Source organism: Xenopus laevis, chromosome 1L, assembly GCF_017654675.1.
Source record: "Xenopus laevis strain J_2021 chromosome 1L, Xenopus_laevis_v10.1, whole genome shotgun sequence".
NCBI lineage: Eukaryota > Metazoa > Chordata > Amphibia > Anura > Pipidae > Xenopus > Xenopus laevis.
Window position 1 is genome coordinate 118621210 of NC_054371.1, and position 25419 is coordinate 118646628.

At 37.8% G+C, this 25419-nt stretch overlaps 1 protein-coding gene across 2 annotated transcripts in view; it reads right to left on the bottom strand.

Annotated features, from left to right (window-relative positions):
• frmpd1.L (FERM and PDZ domain containing 1 L homeolog) overlaps positions 1-10067 on the bottom strand; it is an 81230-nt gene extending 71163 nt beyond the window's left edge. For both annotated transcript variants that reach the window (XM_018256490.2, XM_018256482.2), the window contains exon 1: positions 9663-10067. The gene's annotated coding sequence lies outside the window, so the exon portion shown is untranslated. The remainder of the gene's footprint in view (positions 1-9662) is intronic.
• Positions 10068-25419: the final 15352 nt, after the last annotated feature.

Consider the following 25419-nt stretch of genomic DNA (forward strand, 5'->3'; position numbering starts at 1 on the left):
TGTATGTGTTAAATATAGGGAATGCTTTATAGCCTTGTACTAAAATAATCTTTGTGTAGTTGATTAACTGCCATGGGTGTTTTAATGCAATAATGTACACAATACAGTCAGAGGCCTTATTAATGAAGTATACGACACGGTGCAAAGTGTAAAAGACCTTGGTTTCTTTGCACTTTGCCCCAAGAAAGGATAGCAAAGACTTGTTATTTGATTTTAATCAAATAACTGAAAATGTCAAAATTTCCTTTTTCTCTGTAATAACAAAACAATATCCTGTACTTGATCCCAACTAAGATATAATTAATTCTTATTGGAGGCAAAACAATTCTATTGGGTTTATTTAATATTTAAATAGTTTTTTAGTAGACTTAAGGTATGTCGATAAATTACAGAAAGACCCCATATCTGAAAAACTCCTGGTTCCAAGCTTTTTGGATAACAGGTCCCATACCTGTATTTTTTTAAATAAAAAAGTCAGACCAAACTAGAATCTAGATTTGACCTTATATATATTAATAAAAAAACACTATTTAATTGCATTGGAAAAAACTTGATAAAATCGGGCAAAAACTCAAATTGTGTGTTATCTTTTGGATTTTTTCCCCGAATTGCTAGATTTTTTTCAGGCTTTTTCTCGAAAAGCCAGAATTTTTCTGATTTTTGCCCAGATTTTTGGTTTAATTCCAGCCCAGACCACAGAAAGTTCCAAATAGGATAGGGATCTGTCTCATTGACTTATTTACAACCTCGGCAGGTCTGAGATGCTGAATTTTCTGACTTTTTGCAGCCTTGGGGTATAATAAATCTTGTAAAAATTTGAGGATTTTTTTTCCACTAAAAATTTGGATTTTCTAGTAAAAAAAACCAAATTTTTTTCTAGTTTCTAGCATTCGGGCGTTAATAAATTACCCCCCTAAAAGTCAGATTTCCTTTCTTTAAATCTTCTAGAGTCGAGGTATAGTTGGGTGGCAGTAGACCGAAAAGCACTTCCAGGTAAGTGGGCAGTAGGTAGCCGTCCAATGGCATGCCCCCTAACTTCCGCCATCATGTACATGTGAAAATTAAGGAGCGTTGATAGACACAAAGGGCCAGATTCTATTCAGTGAATAAAAGGTATATCACTTTTTAAGATGCAATTCAATTCAGAAAAACTTATCTCATGGTTTATCATGTGAAAATATGGGAAAAAATGGGAACTGAATTAGGAGAAAAGTTTTTTTTCTCCTCAAATTGGATCATGTCTACGAGTTTTCATGTGATAAACCATGAGAACTTTTTTTCACTGAATTAAATTTGGCCCAACTTCAATAGAGTTTTTACATGATAAACAGTGAGAAGTTTTTCTGCATTGAATTGCATCTCCAATTGAATCTCATACATGACTTTTCACATGATAAACCTTATACTCACTGAATTGAATCTGGCCCAAAGTGTGAAAATATTGCTGAGAAAATTGTTGCTTGGACATGAATGACCTTTGTTAAATACTTACACATACAAATAACTGTAAGAAAAACACATTTAGTGCCATATACTTTTACGTGCCAGAGGCTCTTTCATCTGCTGTGCAAATTCTACAGTAATTGCAGGGTTAAGCATCCATTATAATTTAGTGGATTTTTTTTATAATTAAGCAATATGCTGAGAATAACATAACACAGTGAAATGTTCCAATTGCATAGCTATTTTCTTTTCCTTTAAGTCAGCTGTAACTGTGTGACCCTGTGATGTCCTTAAATGTAGAGCACTCAGTACATACTTATCAAAAAGACACTTTCCTTCATCTTGGTCCAAAAGCTGATCTCAATTTTATATCATTTAGACACCAAAGGCTCTTCAACTTATTCTGAAGTCACAATCATATATTACCGAGACAATCAGAGAATGTGATCTCTTGGGTTGCTAATTGGTTTTACATAAAACTTATGACATATTAAGAGGATAATACTGAAATATGACATTTTCAAGGATTTTCTGGAGCCGAAAGATAGAGGTTGACAGATCTGCTACCAAATAAGCTTGTAAATGTGCAGACTCAGTATCTCTGTTTTTTTACATTTAGATGGGGGTATTGCACAAATAAGTGATGTGTTTATAGGAAGTACTGTTTTCTGCATGAACTTGTAACATAAAAATGTTAGAGTGCATACGAGCATTTATATGTGAAAAATGCATTTGCCTTTAAAATGTCTGTATATTTAAGCATACATAAACAATGCTGACCTGAACTGAGGTCAAGTCCATTGTACATACAGGAAAAAGACTGCATCTACAAAGTGCACAACCTCCAAACCCAGAATAAAGCCCCGTATTTGTCTATGTGCACGGTATACGTACTCATAGCATTTTTTTTTACTTTCTTTAAAAGCATTAGTTATCAATGGTATAATTCCACAATAAATGACACCAACTATCTCTTCAAATACAGAGCATTATTTTTCTCATACCATTGTGTGCGGTAAGTCACAATAAGACTGTAAAATGATTCACCAGGCTTAGACTGGCAATCTGTTGATTCTGGCAAGTGCCAGATGAACTGCTTTAAGATGCCACATGTGATGATACTGTCAAACTGAAACTCTTGTGGTCATACATTTCCCCACTTGCAAATTAAGTTAATAAAGGAGATTGATGCTCATGTGATAAGGTGGTAATTACAATTCAGAAACATTTTTGTGATTGAAAACTGGCATGGAAGGATTATATCTCCATTAAAAAATATTAATAGTTTATTGTCTTTATCTATCCTCTGCCTAAAAAGTCTTTATTTTGAAGTATGGTGTGGCCTTGTGATCAAGACTAATCGCCTGGCAATAGGTATAGTAAACGAACAGCAAAGAGATACAAAGTAGTACCTGAAATCAGAATGTGGCACAGGTATTTCACTGCACTGAACACTGTTCTGCAAGAAAGCCTTAAAGGGGTTGTTGTCCTTTATATTGACTTTTAATATGATGTAGAGACTGATATTCTGAGACAATTTACAAATGGTCTTCATTTTTTATAATTTGCTTTTTTTTAACTATTTAGATGTTTTTCAGCAGCTCTCCAGTTTGAATTTCAGCGGCCATCTGGTTGCTAGGATCCAATTTAACCTAGTAAAATACAGGAATATGAATATGGGAGGGCCTTAATAGAGGTATGTAATAAAAAGTAAAAAAATAACCAGGCCCAGATTTCTGAAAAGGCCACCAAGGCCCAGCGGGGCCGGGCGCCCAAGGCAACCTGGCCGGCAAGCCCCGCCTCCATGAGTGAGCGATGGAGAGTGAAAAGACGGAGGTGGAGGGGGGGGACAGCAATGGAGGGAAGGGAGAGCGACAAGAGAGGGTTTGGTGTCAAGAGGGAAAAGGTAAGACTAGGACTAGGGCTAGGTAGAAGACAGTTTTAGAGGTAGCTGCCCATCGCCCCCCAAATATTGCACCCTAGGCACTTCTGCCTACCCCTAGTTCAAGCCCTGAGGCCCAGGCCTAGGGCCGCAGCATTTTAGGTGGCGGCATGCTGACCAACCATACCGCATTTGTTAAAAAACACTGGGGATGTGCAGGAGATACAACAATTTTTTAAATTTCCCGTGTTTCAATACCCATAGATGACCATTTGCATGAATAAAGGGGAAGGTACAGGGGTAGGGTTGCCACCTGTCCAGTTTAAACTAGGACAGCCCGTTTATTTGAAGGGCTGTTTGGGTCAAAATTGGCTGGCCGGTTTTCCAAATTAGGAAAACCAGGAAGGATTTCCTGAGATTGAAATGGCGATTGGGCAATTGCCAATCACCACGTCATAGACCCGCCCCCATCATCACAGCCCCACCCCTGTATTGCCACGGTCACTATATCAGGTCCCACTATATCAGGGAAAAGGTGGCAACTCTAGATAGGGGCGACGAACGGCAGTGTGCCTAGGGGCGCCAGCTATGTAAATCCGGCCCTGATAATAGCAATAAAATTGTAGCCACAAAGAGCAATAGATTTTTAGCTGCTAAGGTCAGTGCCCCCCATTTGAAAGCTGGAAAGAATCAGAAGAGGAAGGTCAATAATACAAAAACTGTAAAAAAAAATATGAAGACCTAATGACAACTTGCAAAGAATAGGTCATTCTATAACATACTAAAATTTAAGGGGAACTGTCCCTTTTATTGTGACTTTAATAATACATATTATTGGTATTATTAGTTTGTATTTTAAAATACAAAAAGGAAAGGTTGTGGGAGCACTCCATGGCTAAATAAAAATGTACTAAAAATGTGCTACTGATCTGGCTAAATTAACTACAGACATAGAGAAAAAGAAAAAAGAATGAGCAATGCACATTCCCTGGTCCCCTGTGACATAAGTAATTTATGCAGATTTTAAAATAGTGATAAGTGCAAAGAAACATCTGTTGTGTCACAATCTGCCCTGCAGCATCAGAGAGCCATTCACCAGTCATAAGACACCACCTTTTCATACCTTCTGACATAAGAACCAACAAGCTTATAGCGATTAAATACCCCGTGGGCATTCACTGTAGTGGCTGGTCATAACGATAAGAATTCCAACTGAAAGCCAGATGGAAACAGTATTTTCCCTCAGACTGCTAACAGTATCAGGAAAATCCCACCATCTGCTCCTTTGCAGAACTGTTACATCAACAGTTTGTATGAAACGAGGATCAATGGATAATACTATTGTTACATAAAAATACATTAACCTATATGGGGGCACATCATTCTGAACTAACAATTAATGGACAGCATATACATTATATCAAAACGCCTCAGTACACTGTACACACAGACTAGGTCAATGCACAGTGTACCTTGAGGATAGCCAAAGAGCAGCCCAGATGTAATATTGATGCAATCAACCACCTTTGCTCTAATGTGAATATCCAGACAGCATGAATGATTCTGGGTACTCTGGACAGATTTAGGTACCATAAGTCTAGTGAACTAGGCATCATGTATAGATTACACCTTGACTATAAATTTGATTTTATGTGGCCTTGCCTTGCCATACATGCACTAGTCTCAGCTACAGACCATTTATTTTCAGTTTGCATGAGCAATTCATTCAAGTAACAATTCAGCAAAGGAGTAGATAGTGGTATTTCCCTGATACTAAAGCCAGTGACACAGACAAAAGTTTTATTTGACTTCACTTTCCCTTCTCTTTAGTGATAGTAGTGCTATACATTATCCCTACAGTTTCTGCGTGACAGTGCATTAACTGGGGTCATGGAATACTAGCAGTGCAGTGGCCCATAGTAACTGCTATAATAGGATACATGGGAAGATCTGTGTGGAGGAAGGCAGCATCATCATCTCACATCAGAGTGTGAGTAAAAAAGGAAAATTTGAATATTTAGTGAATATTTCGGTACTTATATATAAATGTACAGGTATGGGACCTGTTAACCAGAATGCTCAGGTTGCTACTGGATCTCCATACTTTTAAAGGGGTTATTTACTAAACTCTGAATGCAAAAATCACGAAATGTATTTATTTTATATATATATATATATATATATATATATATATATATATATATATATATATATATATATATATATATATATATAAATTCGGACTTTGAAAAAATCATGAATTTTTCGGAATTTATTAAACCCCAAGGATGGAAAAGTCAGAATCAGAAAATCCGGCATCTCAGACCTGTCGAGATTGCATAGAAGTCAATGGGAGAAGTCCCAATGATTTTTTGATGTGTGCTGGGTTTTCAGAGTTATCAGCAAAAAAAAACATAAGAAATCAAAGAAAATCGCGAAAATCAGATTAACAATCAGAAAAAAAAAATCTGATTTTTCACTATTTTTTCCCGCAAATAAAATTCTCAGGAAAGTGTATTAATAAATAAGCCGAAAAAACGTGCGGATTTGGTCTGAGTTTTTTTCAGAAAATATTGAGGTAAATTCAGATTTTGCGAAATAACCCCCTAAGTCTACTAAAAATATATTTAAATGTTATATAAACCCAATAGGATTGTTTTGATTCCAACAAGGTGTAATTATCTTAGTTGGGATCAAGTACAAGATACTGTTTTATTATTACAGAGGAAAAGGGAAAATATTTTGACATTTTGAATTATTTGATTAAAATGGAGTCTATGGAAGATGACCTTCCCGTAATTCTGAACAGGATTCTAAATAATGGATCCTATACCTGTATACCAAGATAATAAATATATCCATGGATACTGTACATAAAAGACAAATAATAAGCGGTCCATTAAAATATGCAGTTAAAATTTCACCAATTTTATTTTGGTAAAACACACCCTTTATGCAGTAGTTGATGTTATTTTTAAGTACAGTCTTCCAGAATGCTTTCCGACATGGTCAGATTGAAAGAGCATTAAATATTTATAAAGAATATTCTCTCTCAGTTTTAAGGACAATTTACTGTAAGGGGAACAACTGCAAGTGTATAATATTCAATAAATACAATTATAGCCGTTTTCTATATTCTATTCTATAGATTGTCTGTCAGATATCTGTTTAATAATAGTTTAGTTATACATATAAATAAAATCTTGTTATTGACATTTAATGCCCATTTGTCTGTCAGCAAATATCATTTAAAAGCCAGAATAGTGACCTGAGCAGTCTTGAGTGTATTCCTTAAACAAATTAAATATGATATGGCACAGATACGCCAGCCAATAAAGTATCTGCTGGCAAGTGGTTCAGTAAAAAAATAAATAAGCCCCACACATTTGTTTTGTTTTTTTTCTAAACCTTCTATATTTTATTGGCAAAGGCTGAATTTGACAAATTATCCATTTTAAGTATCTCCGTGGCCTGCAGGATAAAACCACTAAATAAACAGCAAAAATTCTCTGCTCAATGTGGCTTTCACTTCTATTGCTGCTTTTACCAGAATTGTGAAGTATCACACCAAACTCCCCTTTCAAATACAAGATGTGGTTGTACATTTAAAAAAAAAGTTATTTGACATAAAAGGTTTCCTATTGATCTAAACATGCAAAGGTGTAGCTGCTGTATTGTTCTGCAATGTGTCAAAATGTCATATAATTTTTGATTCATCTCAACACCTAATCAGCACACACTATTACTCTGTGCTCCTCATTTATTTGTTTGGACACTGTGCACAATGGGCAAGCAGGCTTCATCATTGCAGCTGTTACAACAGACACAGAAGCAGCTGCTGGCGGTCCAGGAACATACAGCAGATAATCTTACCCAAGATTTGGGTAGTAGGGTCCTAAAACTGTGTTACCTAGATAATTTTAGTTTCCAATAACAACTATTATTAGAATAATAATGATCCAGCCTTGGATTAAATGTGAAATAAAGCCCCACAAATGCCCACAGTTGATCAATATCATCATAATGAATTATAGTAGTGCTCATTGTTATCTCTGGGACAGAGGTTTGGAGTCCTATTCCCCAGCATAATAGTCACCTCTCCAAGATTTACATGCTCTCCATGTCTTTTTCTCAAGATTGACCACAGTGGTTGCTCTGGTCAATAGTGATCCTATTAAAACGAAATAGATCTACTGCTATTGTGGAGCCCACTGCTCATGAATTCCTATTATGTAGTCTTTGTAAACTGGTGACTGCAAGGCCAGACAGCAAATTGTCAGGCTCAGAAATGATACTGGAGGAGTGAAATAATTATCCTGAAGGTAAGATTGAGGCACACAGAAATATAGATCAATAGATGTCATCAAACTTCAAAACATTAACTATAAATATATATATTTTTAATCTACATAGATTCCAAAAAGATCTACTACAGCAGTATTTACTTTTAAGTAATTAAACAACATATACTGAGCAAGGTACCTGGTCTGGCTGCCTCATGCTACCTGCTGAGAGCCTTTCTCCTACCAAAGCCAAAACTTACAGTTTTGTGACTATATTAAATGCAATTCCCACCTGCCTATGTTAACCAAGTGATGCTACTGCACGCCGCATATAGAAGTCAATATATTTGCCCTCTCTTTTGATAATGTCTCACAGGATAGAGTGAAATCATGTTTATGTGAGAATAACAAGATCACAGGGCAGGCAGTATGGTACATTTCAATATTTAGAGATTATATATTTTTATTGTATTGCTGATACTGTTTGCAGATTGACATTACTCTTAAGACATTCAGTTCAGGTCTTAAATTATATGTGCAATTTTCACCCCCAAATTGTCATATCTAAATAAAATTGCACAATACCATCATTCTGAGCTGGTTGTGTGTATGCTGAAGTTTTTCTGGATATCTACTGGATATCTAGGGCCAATGCAGATTCCTATGGCCGAAGGCACATAGACAAAATAGAATATGCGAGCTTAGCCCCCCGGAATATAAATGATCATAAGGAAATAGTTGCCACCTAACCCTAACATTCAGTAAAAGTAATGGGACTCTTTATCCCAGGAAATGTATGAAAACGGGAATTCAGCAGGTTCTTAAACTGACCAACTGCACAGAATTATTCAACTGTTTCCATGATCAGAAAAGCTCAAACTACCCTAGTCCTCTTTTCAGAGAAAGTCATATGTGACGCACAGCCCAGTAGCAAAATGTACCTGAAAATTATTTTCAAATGTTAGCAATTTTGCATGGGTCGAAAGCAATCCGCGATCCCTACAGATCCACCAGCAATGCACCATTCAACCCAAAATCCAAAGTATTTGTTTATAGTATGTGTAAAAGGGTTCTGCAGCCAGCCCACTGGAGAAACCCTATGACATCTAGATGTAGAAGTAACATAATTTAAAGAACAGTAAATACAACATTCTGTCAACTGCCTTCGCTGATAATAATATACTTATATGATAATCTGCTTTGGAAACTTGTATACAAATGCATCTTCCAGCTGCTCGGTGTATCTGTATCTTTTAATGATAAAGATAAAGCATGAGCAAAGCACATTTTTTCATTCCACTTCCTATTTGTTACTGATCACACTGCAATTACCTAGACAGGGTATAGCAAATCAGCAATTCACATGGCATCAGACAGTCTGCCTCTTTCATACTTGGGAGCTCAGTTCTGCAGAATCACAGACTGGCATTACCTGAGATAACAATGAATGGCAAATCAGTAATTATAATTAATTGTTTGTGGGCTCTTCCAGGGTTAAAATAGCCCAGAGAACACAGTTTCTCTCTCTCTCAATCAATCTGTTTATAATTCTATCTCTTTGTATTGCCATTATTATCTCAATAATTATCTGTCAGGTAAGCTATAGAAGGAGACTGCCACTAGGCAATTAATCGATAGCGACTGGGCACATGGCAACATTGCAGAACATAGAGATGAGTTTATGAAACGGTAAATGACCACAATGAGAATAAACTGGCAGCTGCTCTCATTCAACCCCTGTGAAGAATGGCAAGACAGATGTCTGGACTCCATTATTGTAAGCATTCTGGTTAATTTATAAAGCAGAACACTCTCCATAAGTCTGTGCTCTGTGTAAAATACAAAAAAAGGCAGACACATTACGCAAGCGGAAGAAAGGGTCAGAAGAGCTTGCAATTTAGATGCCCCCACAGTTTTCCTATATATTTAATTTCAAAGTATTAAAAAGTAAATAACAGGCATCCAGTATTTTTGTAACAGAAACAATATATATCAAAATACACCATGATAATCACTTTAAGCAGTTACTACAGTTACACTAGCAGCACACCTACCTTTCTGATGAGCTGGTGGGTTCCCCACAATACTATCCACACCATGCTCTGCCCTGATCTGGGCACACAGTTCCTAGTGAGGGCAGCTGCTAGCCATTCTTTGCCTTGATCCACACTGGTTCCAACTGACTTAGAAGGCAGGTGATAAGGACACAAAGGATAACTGTAAGTAGATGGAAGGGCGATATTCAGCTGCCTTGGTCCCTTTCTGAAATCTGCAGCTGGCATTCACAGTGAGTTGGTGCAGCCGGCTTTCAGAGAGAGAGAGTTGCTGTAGCCGGCATTCAGAGACAGAGAGTTGGTGCTTCACCCGGAGCTCTCCCTGCTGCTAATTAAAGATGCTCGAGAAGAATGTCTCTGTAACTCCACCCTGAGATCTATCCTTCCTCTGAGCATGTTCTGTCTGGGAGGCTGCAGCTCTTCCAAAATCCGTCAGGCTCCACCCGCACTCCACCTCCATGAGTTAATGCTTTGCATATATCTATAAAGAATAAATTGAAGCTCAGTGAAAAAAAAGGTGGATGTGAGCCAGATTTGTTTTAGTGTCTGAGGTTGACGGATAAATCTAAAATGCTGATTAAATGCAATCTAGGAAGGCAGGTACAGTACACTGGTGATGTGTATACTGCCTAGGAAGATAAACCCTATCTTGTCTTGTTTATCATCAGTATTGGTAGTATCTAAATTCTAAACCCTTCAGATTGGAAACTGCTGTAACAAGGGTAATTCGATCCTGTAAAATCTGCTCCATCCAGTTCAGATTCTGCCTTTGTTCTTTACAGGATTAGCAATAAATCGGAGAAGACTAAGTACTGGTAGATTTCTTTTTAGGTTCATTAGGGGAAGCATGCTGGCCAGTATGAAGAGATTTCATTCATTATTCAAGGGAAACTACAACACACATTTGCCCCCCCATATGAAGCATAATCTTTTAATATACATTCATGTTTATTTAAACATTTGAATGCATTTTCAAATCTTAAAAAAAAAATAGTGGTTATGGGGGTCCTATAAAGTTATTATCTGCTGTGTTTTATAAAAACCTTAAATTTGAAGGTAAGAAACAGTGTAAAAGCAGCTTTTTTAATTTAATTACACAGTATATATATATATATATATATATATATATATATATATATATATATATATATATATATACATATATATATATATATATATATATATATATATATATATATATATATATATATACATATATATATATATATATATATAGACAAATACTCAACCCAAATATAAATTTTCATCTGATTCATTAAGAATTCTATTGCTTCATTATACATTTTACAAAGGGACTAGGTTTTACCTGCAACTTACTTGCTGCTTTCAAAGTAAAACTCCCAACCTTGGCTGCCCTTTTATTAGACACCAGTGGGATCACCTGACTTTAGTTAGGAAGAGTGGGAGCTACAACATGGAGCTGGTCACTGCTCCTGTATAACTATAACAAACAAGGGAAAGTTATGCTCACCACTAATTTTTAAAACCATTAGTCCAATGAGGCTGTGACCACAAAATACATATAGACAAATGCAAGAGTCCTCTGCACTCAACCAATTATCAATATATTTAAGACAGACATTTTGTGCATAGTGCTACTGAAAAATGCCTTACCCTTTAAACAAAACAGGGATTTGGGTTTTATTGGCAACCTGGAAGCGGTGTTGTAGCGAGCATCTCTGCGGAACACCACGACAGTTGCATGAGTCCCATGCCCGACCCGGGTACTTGTGGAGAGAGGGATGCCTGCCATGGTGAGTGCCAACAATGGGCCACCTGTAATTTATTGGCAGCGGGAACTCCACCAAGGGGTTTGGCGAGGCAGTGACATCCTATAACTGTTAATTACCATAAATAATAAGTGCTGACCAAGGGCTGACCAAGGGCGATTAATGACTCACTGGTAGTTATAATGCCACCGAATGGGAGGGCTAGGTGATGGTGGTATTTGACATCTGCTACCATCTTTACATATGTTGTGTAAGCTTCAATGAACTTAACTTTTTTATAACCGCCCCGCTGATGGTGTACACTAGATGGGCGTACACCTAGAACACAGGTGTGTATATACGCTGATTGACTTTACTACAGGACTTGAACACTGGGTGGGGGGTTTGCATTTTTATTTAATTTTTATTTTTATTCTCTTTTCATTCACTTTTTGCACCCTTGTTTTTCATCATTGTATGAGATCGTTTTTTATTGACATGGAATCTGTACAACACAGATGATACACTAATTGATGTTCATGGGATGATAAGGGAATGGTTATAGATTCATTATAAGGCTGATCAAAGACACTAAGGGGCACATTTACTATTGGTCGAACATCGAGGGTTAATTAACCCTCGAAGTTAAATCCTTCGACTTCGAATATCAAAATCGAAGGACTTAACGCAATTCGTTCGATCGAACGATCGAAGGAAAAATTGTTCGATTGAACAATTAAATCCTTCGAATCGAACGATTCCAAGGATTTTAATCCATCGATCGAACGATTTTCCTTCGATCAAAAAATGCTTAGAAAGCTTATGGGGACCTTCCCCATAGGCTAACATTGGTGTTCGGTAGGTTTTAGGTGGCGAAGTAGGTGGTCGAAGTTCTTTTTAAAGAGACAGTACTTCGACTATCGAATGGTCGAATGGTCGAATAGTCAAACGATTTTTAGTTCGAATCGTTCGATTCGAAGTCGTAGTCGAAGGTCGAAGTAGCCAATTCGATGGTCGAAGTAGGCAAAAAAAACCTTTGAAATTCGAAGTTTTTTTCCTTCTAATCCTTCACTCGAGCTAAGTAAATGTGTCCCTAGGTAATTAATGTTGGAGGAGGACAGATAACACATAGGGATTCCAATTTATAATTAATGAAGTATGTGGGTTTATATATAGGGGTGCGCAATGAGGAGTGTCACAAGATGGGTGTACATGGGTTGAAACAAGCATGATTCACACTAGTAGTGCACCGTAGTGGGCAGCGTTGTTAGAGCAGCAACCATGTGGCAAAGGATAGTACAACTGGAATGATGCAGTCAATACACAGTTTAGAGGACCATTGGGAGGTCCATTGAGGGTTACGTATGGTTATGGTTGTAGCGTTTGGGGGTAATAAGTGCTGAATTAGGAAGCGTTCAAGTCAGGACCTTTTAGACATCCTCAAAGAATGCTACATCAGTGACACTGGAAACAAAGTTACAAATGAGAGCATAAGTAGTCATCATATTGTTACAAAATAGTGATAAAGGAACAGTGTCTCGATATATTGGTTTTAAATTTGTTTTAACATTGTTTCTAATTAAAATATATTGTTAGATTTAATTGTAATGCATACCTTATAATGAAGTGTAATGAATCTGTGGTTTTCTATCATAAAGTGAGTCGCTCTGCTTCTGACGAATAGTATACGTCAGAGCTACCATTGTTTCCCGCCAGATTGTTTGCATATAAAACATATTTATTGTAGAATGAATACTTTGAGAAAGGTCTCGGAGAGGCCGAAAAGTTAGTTATCTGTTCTAATAAATATTTTTAATTTAACTTAAGACCTGTGAGTGCGGATTCCTTTGGATCATTATCTCGTGGACTATATATATATATATATATATATATATATATATATATATATATATATATATATATATATATATATATATATATATATATATAGATATATATATAGATATATATATATATATATATATATATATATACATACAATTAACAAAAAAAGGCCGCACTCCAAGGACCTTATAAGTGGAAAAAAATAAAGTGATTTATTTCAACGTTTCGGCTCTTCTACTTGGGCCGTCATCAGGAAGAGCCAAAACGTTGAAATAAATCACTTTTGGGGGGAAATTTACTTAGCTCGAGTGAATGAATAGAAGAAACAATACTTCGAATTTCGAACTGTTTTTTTGGCTACTTCGACCATCGAATTGGCTACTTCGACCTTCGACTACGACTTCGACTTTGAATCGAACGATTCGAACTAAAAATCGTTCGACCATTCAATAGTCGAAGTACTGTCTCTTCAAAAAAAACTTTGACCCCCTACTTCGCCAAGCAAAACCTTAATGTTAGCCTATGGGGAAGGTCCCCATAGGCTTTCTAACAAATTTCCGGTCGAAGGAAAATCGTTCGATCGATGGATTAAATCGATTAAATCGATTTTTCCAACGAATTGCGGTAAATCCTTAGACTTCGATATTCGAAGTCGAAGGATTTAACTTCGATAGTGGAATATCGAAGGTTAATTAACCCTCGATATTCGACCCTAAGTAAATGTGCCCCTTGATGTCCTTGGAGTGCGGTCTTTTCTCCCATCACATCGACGTCGTTCTTTTTGGGGAGCAGATGTAGGGCCCGCAGCAGTGCAACATCAGCGTCGGCAGCAGCAGAGCAGAGTGGGAGGCAGCGGGGAAAGTGAGGTGCACTCAGGCACTGGCAGGCTCGAAGCACGTAGGGAACCCCACTACAAACCCTGCTCCACCAGCCAGCACTCGAGAGCGGAGCCTCAACCTCCTTCACAGCTGTCACTAGAATAGCCAGGGAGAAGAAATCGAGCACTGCAGGATGGATGGTCGCCATATCCCCTGTTTTGAAGAGGACAGGAAGTGAAGTTTCAGTAAGTTATTTCTAAATAAAGGCTTTGAAATTTACAAGTTTAATTTGTCAAGGTGTTTATTTTTCGTTGTATACTGTATTGTATGCAAGCTATTTGTTGACCTGCAACCGGGCAGTTGAAATGTAAGGGGCCGATTCACTAACTTCGAGTGAAGGATATGAAGTAAAAAAAAATTGAATTTCGAAGTGTTTTTTGGGCTACTTCGACCATCGAATGGGCTACTTCGACCTTCGACTACGACTTCGAATCGACGGTCCCCATAGGCTTTCCTAAGTTTTTTTGGTCGAAGGATAATCCTTCGATCGTTGGATTAAAATCCTTCGAATCGTTCGATTCGAAGGATTTTATCGTTCGATCGCATTTGCACAATATTTGAGATTCGAAGTCGAAGGATTTTAATTCCCAGTCGAATATCGAGGGTTAATTAACCCTCGATATTTGACCCTTGGTGAATCGGCCCCTAAGTGTTGTGAGTGCACCAGGTCGGACTGATATATATATAGATATATAAAATGATATATTATATGCATTCTTACTGTAGGTGGAATATAAAGTGTGCAGCAGTAATACACTTTGCTAAAATTCCAGGAAGTTATCTACAGGAGAACACGGTTAAGGGATGCACCAAATCCACCAAATCCAAATCGCAAGGATGTTTATGTGACGGAAAGTTATACGATTTCAAAAATTTGATTTGGCAAGGTGCATGGCAGAAAGGCAGAATCCTGGCTGAATCCTGAACCGAATCCTGGATCCCGTGCATCCCTAATATGTATGCAAGTTTAATTGTAGCATTAGAGGGCTATCAAAGGTCAAGTTGTGTTTTCCACAAAAACTTTTGAGGTTTCAATGGTATTTTAAAAACAAAAATAGATTTTTCTGGTTAATAAAAACTCGAATCTTTTGAAATGTATTATACCCCGAAGCTGAAAATACCTCAAAAACCTGTTGAGGTCATGTAGAAGTCAATGGCTGAAGTCCCTTGAACCATCTGAAGATGTTAATAGCCTTCATGATGTTCAAGTTTTTTTCGGTGGGTTTCACTCAAAAACATGATCAATTTGAGAGATTCAAGTTTTTTTTTCTATTTGAGCTTTTCACCCCTAATACACTGTTTTTTACATTCGAGTTTTTTCTTAAATTAGAGACCATTTGAGTTGTGTATAAAAAACCTCATAAAACTCCTTTGATTAAAAAAACCTTTAATGTCTCATAAAACTTAATGTAACTGCACAGAAAACACAGCTTGAGAGATTGTCCAGTTCAATAAATACAATATATATAATTTACATGGGAAGCACAGTGGTACGATTGTTAGCACTGCTGGAGGACTGGATAGCAGGAGGATCACACTAGGCATACAAGATACAGACAGGAGAAGGAAAGACAGGGCAAGGTGCAAGGTAAGGTCAAGTCAAAGAAGGTCAGGATTGGAGCAATGAGTAGAGCAAGATTCAGAATAGCAAGGAAAGCAGGGCAAGGTCAAAGCAGGACTGGAACCGGAGTATGAACAGGTGAGGTTTAAAGCAGATCTGGAAGGGGAAGGCAAGGTAGATCAAGGCAAGATAAACAAGACAAGGTTACAGTGAGGCAGGACTAGGCAGGGAAGGGTTCCGACAAGACAAGGCAGAATAGGAAGGAGGCTAGAGCAGGAACCTTAAGGTAGGGGCGATGCCACAGTGCTAGTGTAGGTAGTCAATGCTCAGGCAAGGAGTGTGAGGAGGGCTGGCTTCAAATAGGGCAGAGTCAGTCCTGATTGACTGACCCCAACCACCAATAAGGCTGCTGCTGGGCTAGCGCTGCAAAGGCCAGGTAACATATAGTAAGCAACCCTGCAGGCTGCTCACCTGACCCGTTGGTTAAAGTGCAGAGCCAGAAACCCAAAGGTTCCTTGCTGAATTCCCTGCAGAGCCTGATAGAAAGCATACAGTTTATCAGCTCTAGGCTAGAAGGACAATTGATGTATTCTAACCTTCTCCAGGACTTTACCTATCCTACATGCCAAACTCTAATAGGTACAGCTTTTCACCCATTCCATTTTGCCAGCCAGACCTCATTTGGTGTGATTGAAAATTCAGATTTGTCCGGGTATAATCCATTACCCACTATGTTTTTACTACATCAGTGATCAGTGAGCAGTTTTTTAGTCTAAACACCCTATTGTGAAGATGCCCCCACTAACCATATATTACTGAAAAGTACACACATATAATTAAGCTTTTCAAAGACATAATTATTGCTTTTCTACATGTAGAATTGTGGCCTTAGTCTTTTGTAGAAGCCACCGCTTTGGTCTGAAATAAAGGCAAAAATGGATACAAAGTTTGTTAGTTTCCAAGGCAACTATCAAAAATCTACTAAATATCAATCTGCAAATTCCCCTGAATAAAGTAATACCCCATATGTATGGGTAAAAAAAGATACAAAGTTAGATCTCTCCCAAAGTATTCTCCTGGAGGATTTTGGGATTGTTCTCTGGATCTGCAAAGTGCTTTGCGGTACTATTACAAATTAACCCCAAAATGTATTTTACTCTGTTTAGTGAAGAGTCTTTGATTTGCGTTCCATGTCTCCTACACTTTTCAGCAATGACAAATTCTCCACCACTTTACAAAGATATTTGCCAACAAAATCCATAGTAAATTTGGCCCATAAATTAGGCAAGTATCAAAAGAAGTTAGGAATTTAGGTGGCAAAAATATAGATTGGGGCAACAGCAACAGGGATAACTAAACATATTGTTTCAACCACCACTTTTCAGAAACCTATAAAATCTGAATGCCCATATCAAGAACCTGCCAAGATACTGCCCCACAGCCTTTTCCCTGCCTGCTTCTTTTATGCAGCCAGAGAATATGTCATGTGTGCCATTACACTTACAAAATATAAATAAATAGCCCCAAAACATTTTTGTGGGATTTGATTATTTAGTATGGAGGTAAAGAATAGTTTGTTCTACACAGTATTTTTGCCATGTGTCCAAGGATCTAATATTTTTTTCTGCCTATCACTTCCCACTAAGTATGGATTTTGCAGTGTCAGGGAGAGATGGATTGTGTTGTAAAAGACTGAATTCAGCACTACAGGTTTCATCCAAATTTCATTAGCACAGTATTTGGTTAGAGTCAGATTTAGTAGCGAAGAAACTAAATAAAACTAAAAAGTATATTGAATTCTACTGCAAAGTTTTAATTCTCAAATGGAAATGTAGTAAATATTTTGTTGTAAATAATCTGGTTCGCATGTGCCCAAAAAAGGGGGAGTATACACTCACTTTTACACTACTATTTTTCTGTAAATATTAAGTTAATTAACTATATTTAACTGTATATTCAAATTGATATAAATGTTAGATTGTAAGCTCTTTTGGGCAGGGTCCTCTTTACCTCTGTAAATCTGTATGTTCAATGTATATACCCATTAATTGGACAGTACTGCAAAATATGTTGACACGTTATAAATATGTGATTATAATAATTATAGTAAAAATAATAATGTATATGAGTGGAACGGTCATGAGTTTTCACTTTTTTTGAGTTTACCAATCAATAACTATTGAACTAAGGATCTCTCAGATGTGGATGTGTGCTTGTTTTCTCTCCAACTGAAGTCACACCAAATTTTAAGGAGCACATTTATTATTGATCAAGCAGTGAAATCAGAAGGATTCCCAGCAGTTCCATCTATTTTGCTATTTAGCAAATCTACACATCAGTGAAGATGTCATTAGATTGTCATTCTGCTCTATGGGGTAATATCATTGGTGCAAATTCAGGGAGAAATTATTCAGACTGGAATTTATTTGTCCAATTTGCCACAGAGGGGAACAATCCTTCCTGGCTCCAAGATGGGAATGGACCACTCTCTGGATCAATTTTGCACTGAGAGCTATTTTCAAAAACTAGGTATTTTCTTACTTGCTTACAAGGCATTCAAACCCTTCTTGAAACTATTGAATGCAGTGATCCCCAATCAGTGGCTTGAGAGCAACATGTTGCTCATCAGCCCATTGGATCTTGTGCCCAGTGGCCTCAAAGCAGGTACTTATTTTTGAAGAGGGATTAAGAGGGAACTTCTAGTTGGAATGGGTGCCCTCGTGTCTGTTGGAAGGACCTAGTGGCAAATAAACCATTAGAGAGTTTATTATGTGTTTATATATATATATATATCGATTTATAAAGAATTATATCATATCTCCCCTTAAACTCCTACTCTCCAGCTTTGACAACATTCCATTTGGCCATTCCTTATTTATAAATGAGACTTTCCATTCCCTTTAGCAGGTTAGCTGCCTTTCCTTGGGCTCTCTCCAGTTTGAGCGCTGGATGCGCAGCATATTCTAGATGGGGTTTGCCAGTGCTATGTAATGGAAAAAGAATAAACCTCTCCTCCCACAAATCTATGCCCCTTTTAATAAACAGTAGCTCAAAACCTTGTTTGCCCTTGAAGCTGCTGCCAGGCAGTACTTGCTACAGTCAGGTAGGACCCCTAGGATGTGCAGTGGGATGGAGTTGGCATGTATGGAAATGTTTTTTCAGCTTTGTGTGTATGAGGCGCAAGATTGTGAACATTCAGCAGATTCAGCAGATGATTTTATATGCCAGATTAGGGTGGCCCTACCATAATCATCCTGTTCTTAAAAGATTATGATGCACAGCATATTTTGTCCTTTTTACCTGACTCATAGGTTCTGCTGATTTTACAGACTTAACTGATAACATCTCATTGATTCATGGTCCCTGAGTTCTTGTCTATTGGTGCTTCTTCAGCTTTAATTCTGGTTTAAACACACTCATTCCTGAGGCACTGATGCAGCTGCACTGGCTCTTTCTTCCTTCTTTTGTAAGGCTTGGTTTTCTAGCATCTTGTTCCTCTTATTTCTGTGCCAGGGTTAAGTTTATTTTCAGGAGTTTTATTTTCCAGCATCTTATTCTAATGGGCAACCACATTGCCTCTTACATCTAATAAGGCATACTTCATTTTTTGGCCTCTCCAGAGCATTACAGTATCTGCCTGCAAGGTAATAATTCTACAAATAGTACCAACAACACAGTTCCTATTTAGTAACTATTAACTGCCACTTGTGCAATATTATATTGTTTTGTTACATTCTCATATAAATTCTGCATGTAGAAGTTACATTTTACCTGCAAGGTAGCACAGTTATATTTTTTATTAATAATTTGAAAATCCAGTGGCAATGGCACTCTTGTACAGTACATCACCTGCTATATAGGCAAGTGGTGAATTACCAAACTGTAAAAGATTTGTAGAAGTCGTATGGTATGGGTAGATATTGCAGCTTACGTTAAAGGGATACTGTCATGGGAAAACATGTTTTTTTCAAAATGCATCAGTAATTCTGCACTGGAATCCAATTCTCAAAAGAGCAAACAGATTTTTTTATATTTAATTTTGAAATCTGACATGAGACTAGACATATTGTCAGTTTCCCAGCTGCCCCCAGTCATGTGACTTGTGCCTGTACTTTAGGATGGAACTACTTTCTGGCAGGCTGTTATCTCTCCTACTTAATGTAACTGAATCAGTCTCAGTGGGACTTGGCTTTTACTATTGAGTACTGTTCTTAGGTCTACCAGAGAGCTGTTATCTTGTGTTAGGGAGCTGATATCTGGTTACCTTCCTATTGCTCTGTTGTTAGGCTGCTTGGGGGGGAAAGGGAGGGGGTAGATATCACTCCAACTTGCAGTACAGCAGTAAAGAGTGACTGCAGTTTATCAGAGCACAAGTCACGTGACTATAACTGACTGACTGAATGACAATATGTCTAGCCCCATGTCAGATTTCAAAATTGAATATAAAAAAATCTGTTTGCTCTTTTGAAAAAGGGATTTGAGTGCAGAATTATGCTGGAGCAGCACTTTTAACTGATGTGTTTTAAAAAAACATGTTTTCCCATGACAGTATCCATTTAACTAAGAAACTTATCATTGGTGAATGCTACAAGTCACCCAATATAAGTGAGGAGAATATCCCCAGCTAATTTTACAGATTGAAGAAGCATCACAACTAGGTCAAGTTGTTGTTATGGGTGACTTCAATTATCTATTATCCTTTAGACTAGAGGAACAGAACTTTCATTTGAGGCAGTGTAGGGGATACTTGACAGTGAGGACAGTAAGGTTGTGGAATGCACTGCCGGGTGATGTTGAGATGGCTGATTCTATTAATGATTTAGGGTTTGTAGTTAGCATATGTATTGATAAATATAGTTTGGATATGTGATTGTAAAGATAGATGCAAATATGTATTTGTGTCTATCTATATATGCAATGGAAGAGTTGAAATTCTCCCTTCATTTACTGCTGTGGATAGGAATTGTCAGATGGTCCCTAACTGCTGAGCCGGGAAACAATCCTACTTATGAACAGCAGGGGGAGCCCCCGCCTTACTTACCAGCCATGCAGAACTCAAGCAGCTTTGTTTATGACAATCCCTAAGCAGCCCAGACCACACTGAGCATGTGCACAGATTAAGTCTTGCAAATATGTTTAACAAAGTTACAAGATGGTGACCCCCTGTAGCCAACTTTGAAAGCATAAATTATTTGTTTGATTAGGCTTGTGGTGCAGTAAGTTCATGTTTATATTTAGTATACAAAATACAGCATTTCTAGCCTTATTCTATTTTAGACTTTACATGCCCTTTAACTATGTACAGGACCGCCATCAGAAATCACAGGGCCCCATACGACAAAATTTCCTGGGCCCCCTGGGCTGCGCCCACCACAAGCCCCACCTACAGGTCTGCCCTCCCCACCCCACAGGTCCGCTGCCCACCACACAGTAAAAAAAAAAATTTTGGTGGCTAGGGTTCCCACATAATAAATAAATAAAAAGATATTGGTGGTCAGGGCCTCCCATAAAGAATATCTGTGGCCAGGGCCCCCCCATTAAAAAATATTGGTGGTCAGGGCCCCCCCCCACATTATAAGAAAATTGGTGGCCAGGGCCCCATAAACGTCCATACCTTCCCGAAGTCAGCAGCTCTCAGAAAGATGGGGGGCCACGGATAATCAAGTAAGTGTGGCGTGGCCGGGCCCCCCTTACCCTCAGGCCCCCTATAACTCTCCCCCCTGTCCCCCCTGATGGCTGCCCTGACTATGTACATCATCAGCTGGTTAAGAGGGATTGATTTCCCATTTGTTTAAGTGAGAGTTTGTGTTCCCTTCTGTTATTTGCTGACCTGTTTTCCATTTTAAGCCTTAGATTTGCTACTAGCCTCAGTCACAGATCCTGAATTTTGTATATACATGGCATTGCCCGCATCCTGAATATTTTATGCAAGTGCTGTTCTTGTTCCCATATTCTAAATATTGCATGCAAGTGTTATTCTGCTTATCATAACCTAAATACTTAATGTGAGTGCTGCACTTCTCATGACATATGCTCAGGCATCATTACTGCTTCCCTGACTGTACTGCCACAGAGCGTGAACAGGATTAGGTTAAAAATCCAGGATTGCAACCTACCTCTGATACACTGTCACAGTTCCTGCATAACCCAAGTTGCCCATAGCATTTCCACCTACTGTATTCATGTCTGTATAAAACATACAGCCAATTTAGAAACCATATAATAATGTACTCTACTTGAATCTTAATCCATTTGTCTGCCTGTCTGCCCAATCCACACAGCATGTCCGCACCTAATAATGTACACAGCATACACTCTCCCTTATCCAACTTTTGAGTCTGTTGACTGACCTGGAAGCTGGTTTCCAACAAACAGACTTCACCCCCAGGTGGTGCCACAGCATCAATTGGACTAAAACTGAAAAGACGTGGAAACCCCCTCTTCATGATAATAACACTATGGTACACAATCATATTAACACTATGGTACACAATTATGACCATGGGCTACACTGCAGTATTACTCTTGATGAAATCTGCTGAACTACCAGAACTGGGTATACCCTGCATTACGCAAAGCCCACAAGGTCAGCACTGCAAAGGCTATGGGCAAATAAGATGGTCTCCAACAAGGCACAAGCATTGTTTACAAGAATTAGGACAATTATTTTTTTTTTCAATAATCTTTATTGAAATTTGACAACATTAGTGCTTTATAAGTGGTATGAAATGTCATTTTTCTACAATCATACATTATTTTTCTTTTTTACTTATAGAACACTGTACCATCATCCTTGTACCATCATGCATAAAAAGGGAACCATATAGTAAAATGCAAAGAGAAAGAACAATAAAGCACAAAAAAACAAAAAAGAGAATATAAACAGTGATTGAAGTGAACAGACTTAAATCTTTACACAACAATAAAGTTTTACGATCCTTTATTCTGAGTTATATTTTCCCCATATGCCTTATAGGCCTTAACCTTGCTGTCCCTAGACTATTACAAACTGCAATTCGCTTTCACCCAGCTTGCCCACTACCTATACCGTCCGTTATGCCCCAATTGGGACAATGATGTAATGGAACATATTCTACTTCATCTGGCAACATAATGTTGAACTAATCCCATGTTTGCCCTTCTAGTTGGAAACCACAAATTCTCTCCTACCTAAGTTAATGGACACTAGTATTTGTAGTCATTTACCTACCAATACACTTAACTAGCATCTTACCCAATATTACTCCATTCTCACATGGTGAGTACCTCCAATTATCTCTTCCCTTTTCCCTTCTCTCCCCCCTCCCTTTTTTGTCTTCCCTTCTCTTCTTCCCCAGGGGTGTTTGGCAAGTTTGTAATCAAAACACATGTTGTTAAACACATATTAGTCCCTAACAACACATATCAAACCATTTCATGATGAAATGTATTTAAGTATCAGAGCAAACAGCAAGAACCATTGTCAGGCTAACAGGTTTTACAGGGACAGTATGGCTATAAATATTACACATACATGTACATGAAGAAACAAGCATCATGGGGCTTATATGATATGATTATACATTAATAACATTTATCTTACATGTTGTTGCATGAAAATACTTAGATACAAGTATATTAATGCTAAACAGCATTAATACAAAAAATGTGCCATTCCTTTGTATAATAGTCCTCAAAATTAAAGGGGTAGATTACCTTTTTGTTTTTGTTTTTTAAGTATCTCATAGAATGTCCTTTCCTAGCACCATATTAAATCGGTCTTCATTTGTTATATTTTTCAGTTTCTTCGTTATTTGCCACTGACTTTTTCTTCTTTCCAGGTTTTTGATGGGCTACAATTTTATTGTTATTGTTACATTTTATTTGTTTTCCTTCTTTTCTGGGCCCTTGTCCCATTTTCTAGTCTCTCTTTGAAACCACTGTATTAAAAAACATGGAAAAATAAAAAAAAGACAAATGGCATATTGTCTTAGAATATCACTTTTTACTAAAAGTGTATTTAAAGGTGGAATACCCCTTTACCTGTAAATATTTGTTGTGTCACAGCACAGGAGATACAGGATATACCCTAAGTATAAGCTATTTTATATTCCCATCTAGTTGTCTTCAAACAGATAAAGCTTTTTTCATTTTCCTCTACTTAGGGCAAGTTGAAGGGAAAAGACTGTGCTTCTTTAAAGGGATACTGTCATAGGAAAAACAAAAAATTCAAAACGCATCAGTAAATAGTGCTGCTCCAGCAAAATTCTGCACTGAAATCTGTAACAGATATTTTTATATTTAATTTTGAAATCTGATATGGGCTAGACTGTCAGTTTCCCAGCTGTCCCCAGTCATGTGACTTGTGCTCTGATAAACTTCAGTCACTCTTTACTGCTGTACTGCAAGTTGGAGTATCACCCCCTCCCTTCTCCCCTCCCCATTAGCCTGACAACAGAACAGTGGGAAGGTCACCAGATAACAGCTCCTTGACACAAGATAACAGCTGCCTGGTAGATCTAAGAACAATACTCAGTAGTAAAATACAGGTCCCACTGCAACACATTTAGTTACATTGAATTGGAGAAACAACAGCCTGCCAGAAAGCAGTTCCATCCTAAAGTGCTGGCTCTTTCTGAAAGCACATGACCAGGCAAAATGACCTGAGATCTCTGCCTACACACCAATATTACTGACTAATTAGTCTGATTGAAACCAGTAATGGTAGATACACTGGAGGAAAACATACTATGCTCTAGGGATGAACCGAAGTGAAAGAATCGGCCGTATACCGAACTGAATCTGGACCCTAATTTGCATATGCAAATCAGTGTGGGGGAGGGAAAAAGAGAGCTTCAGACATCTATAATTAATCCTTATTGGAGCAAAACAAGTATTTTGGGTTTATTTAATATTTAAATTATTTTTAGTAGACAAGATATGAAGATCCAAATCAAGCATCCCAAGCATTCTGGATAACAGGTCCCATACCCGTATTGCAGTTTTCTCAAATCTGTACTGCTTGAAAGCAAACGTGATCATGTGTCCCCCGTAGCCCACTTTATTTTTCAGGGCTTTCTGCATTATTTATCTTTACTGGGGTAAAGGGGTGAAAAGAAAATTTATGCAGAGGCAAACTATCCTCTCTATCTTGACAGTAGATGGGAGAGTAATTGTATTCAAATGTCCATAAGGCCACCACATATGGTGAGGAAGAGAATAAAGTCAAGGGTGGAAGCCAGTAGTGACCCCACCTCCATAGCCCAGGGGGCATGGTAATTAGCCTGGGGAAAACTCAATGGCTTAGGCATGCTCAGATGAATCTGTCTGATCAGTGGTCGGGCTAGATCAGGATTTTTATTTGCCATATCATGAAGAGTTGGGGCTAGTTATCCTTAATTTATAAAATGTGTGGCCTCAGCAACTTTTCTGCTAGTGATACAATTCCATAGAGTCAAAAGTAGTAAAACAAATTCTAATGCATGGAGTGTGCATGGAGTTAATCTTCTTAATTTACCAAGTGGAAAAAGAAGAGTTGTACTGGCTCCAGACATATAACTAATGGATGAGGTCTTCATGGTATTGCTTTTAATTGTCATCCAGCAGAAAATACAGGCAGCCCAAACTCTTCTCTCTGCTTGTCACCACTTGCCATAATAATCTTTGGGAAACTGCCTGAAGCATACATAGTGGCAAAACTTAATTTAGAGTGCAGGTCATCTGTTTCTACTATGTGCGCATCAGACACAAGATTTCCCATGGAT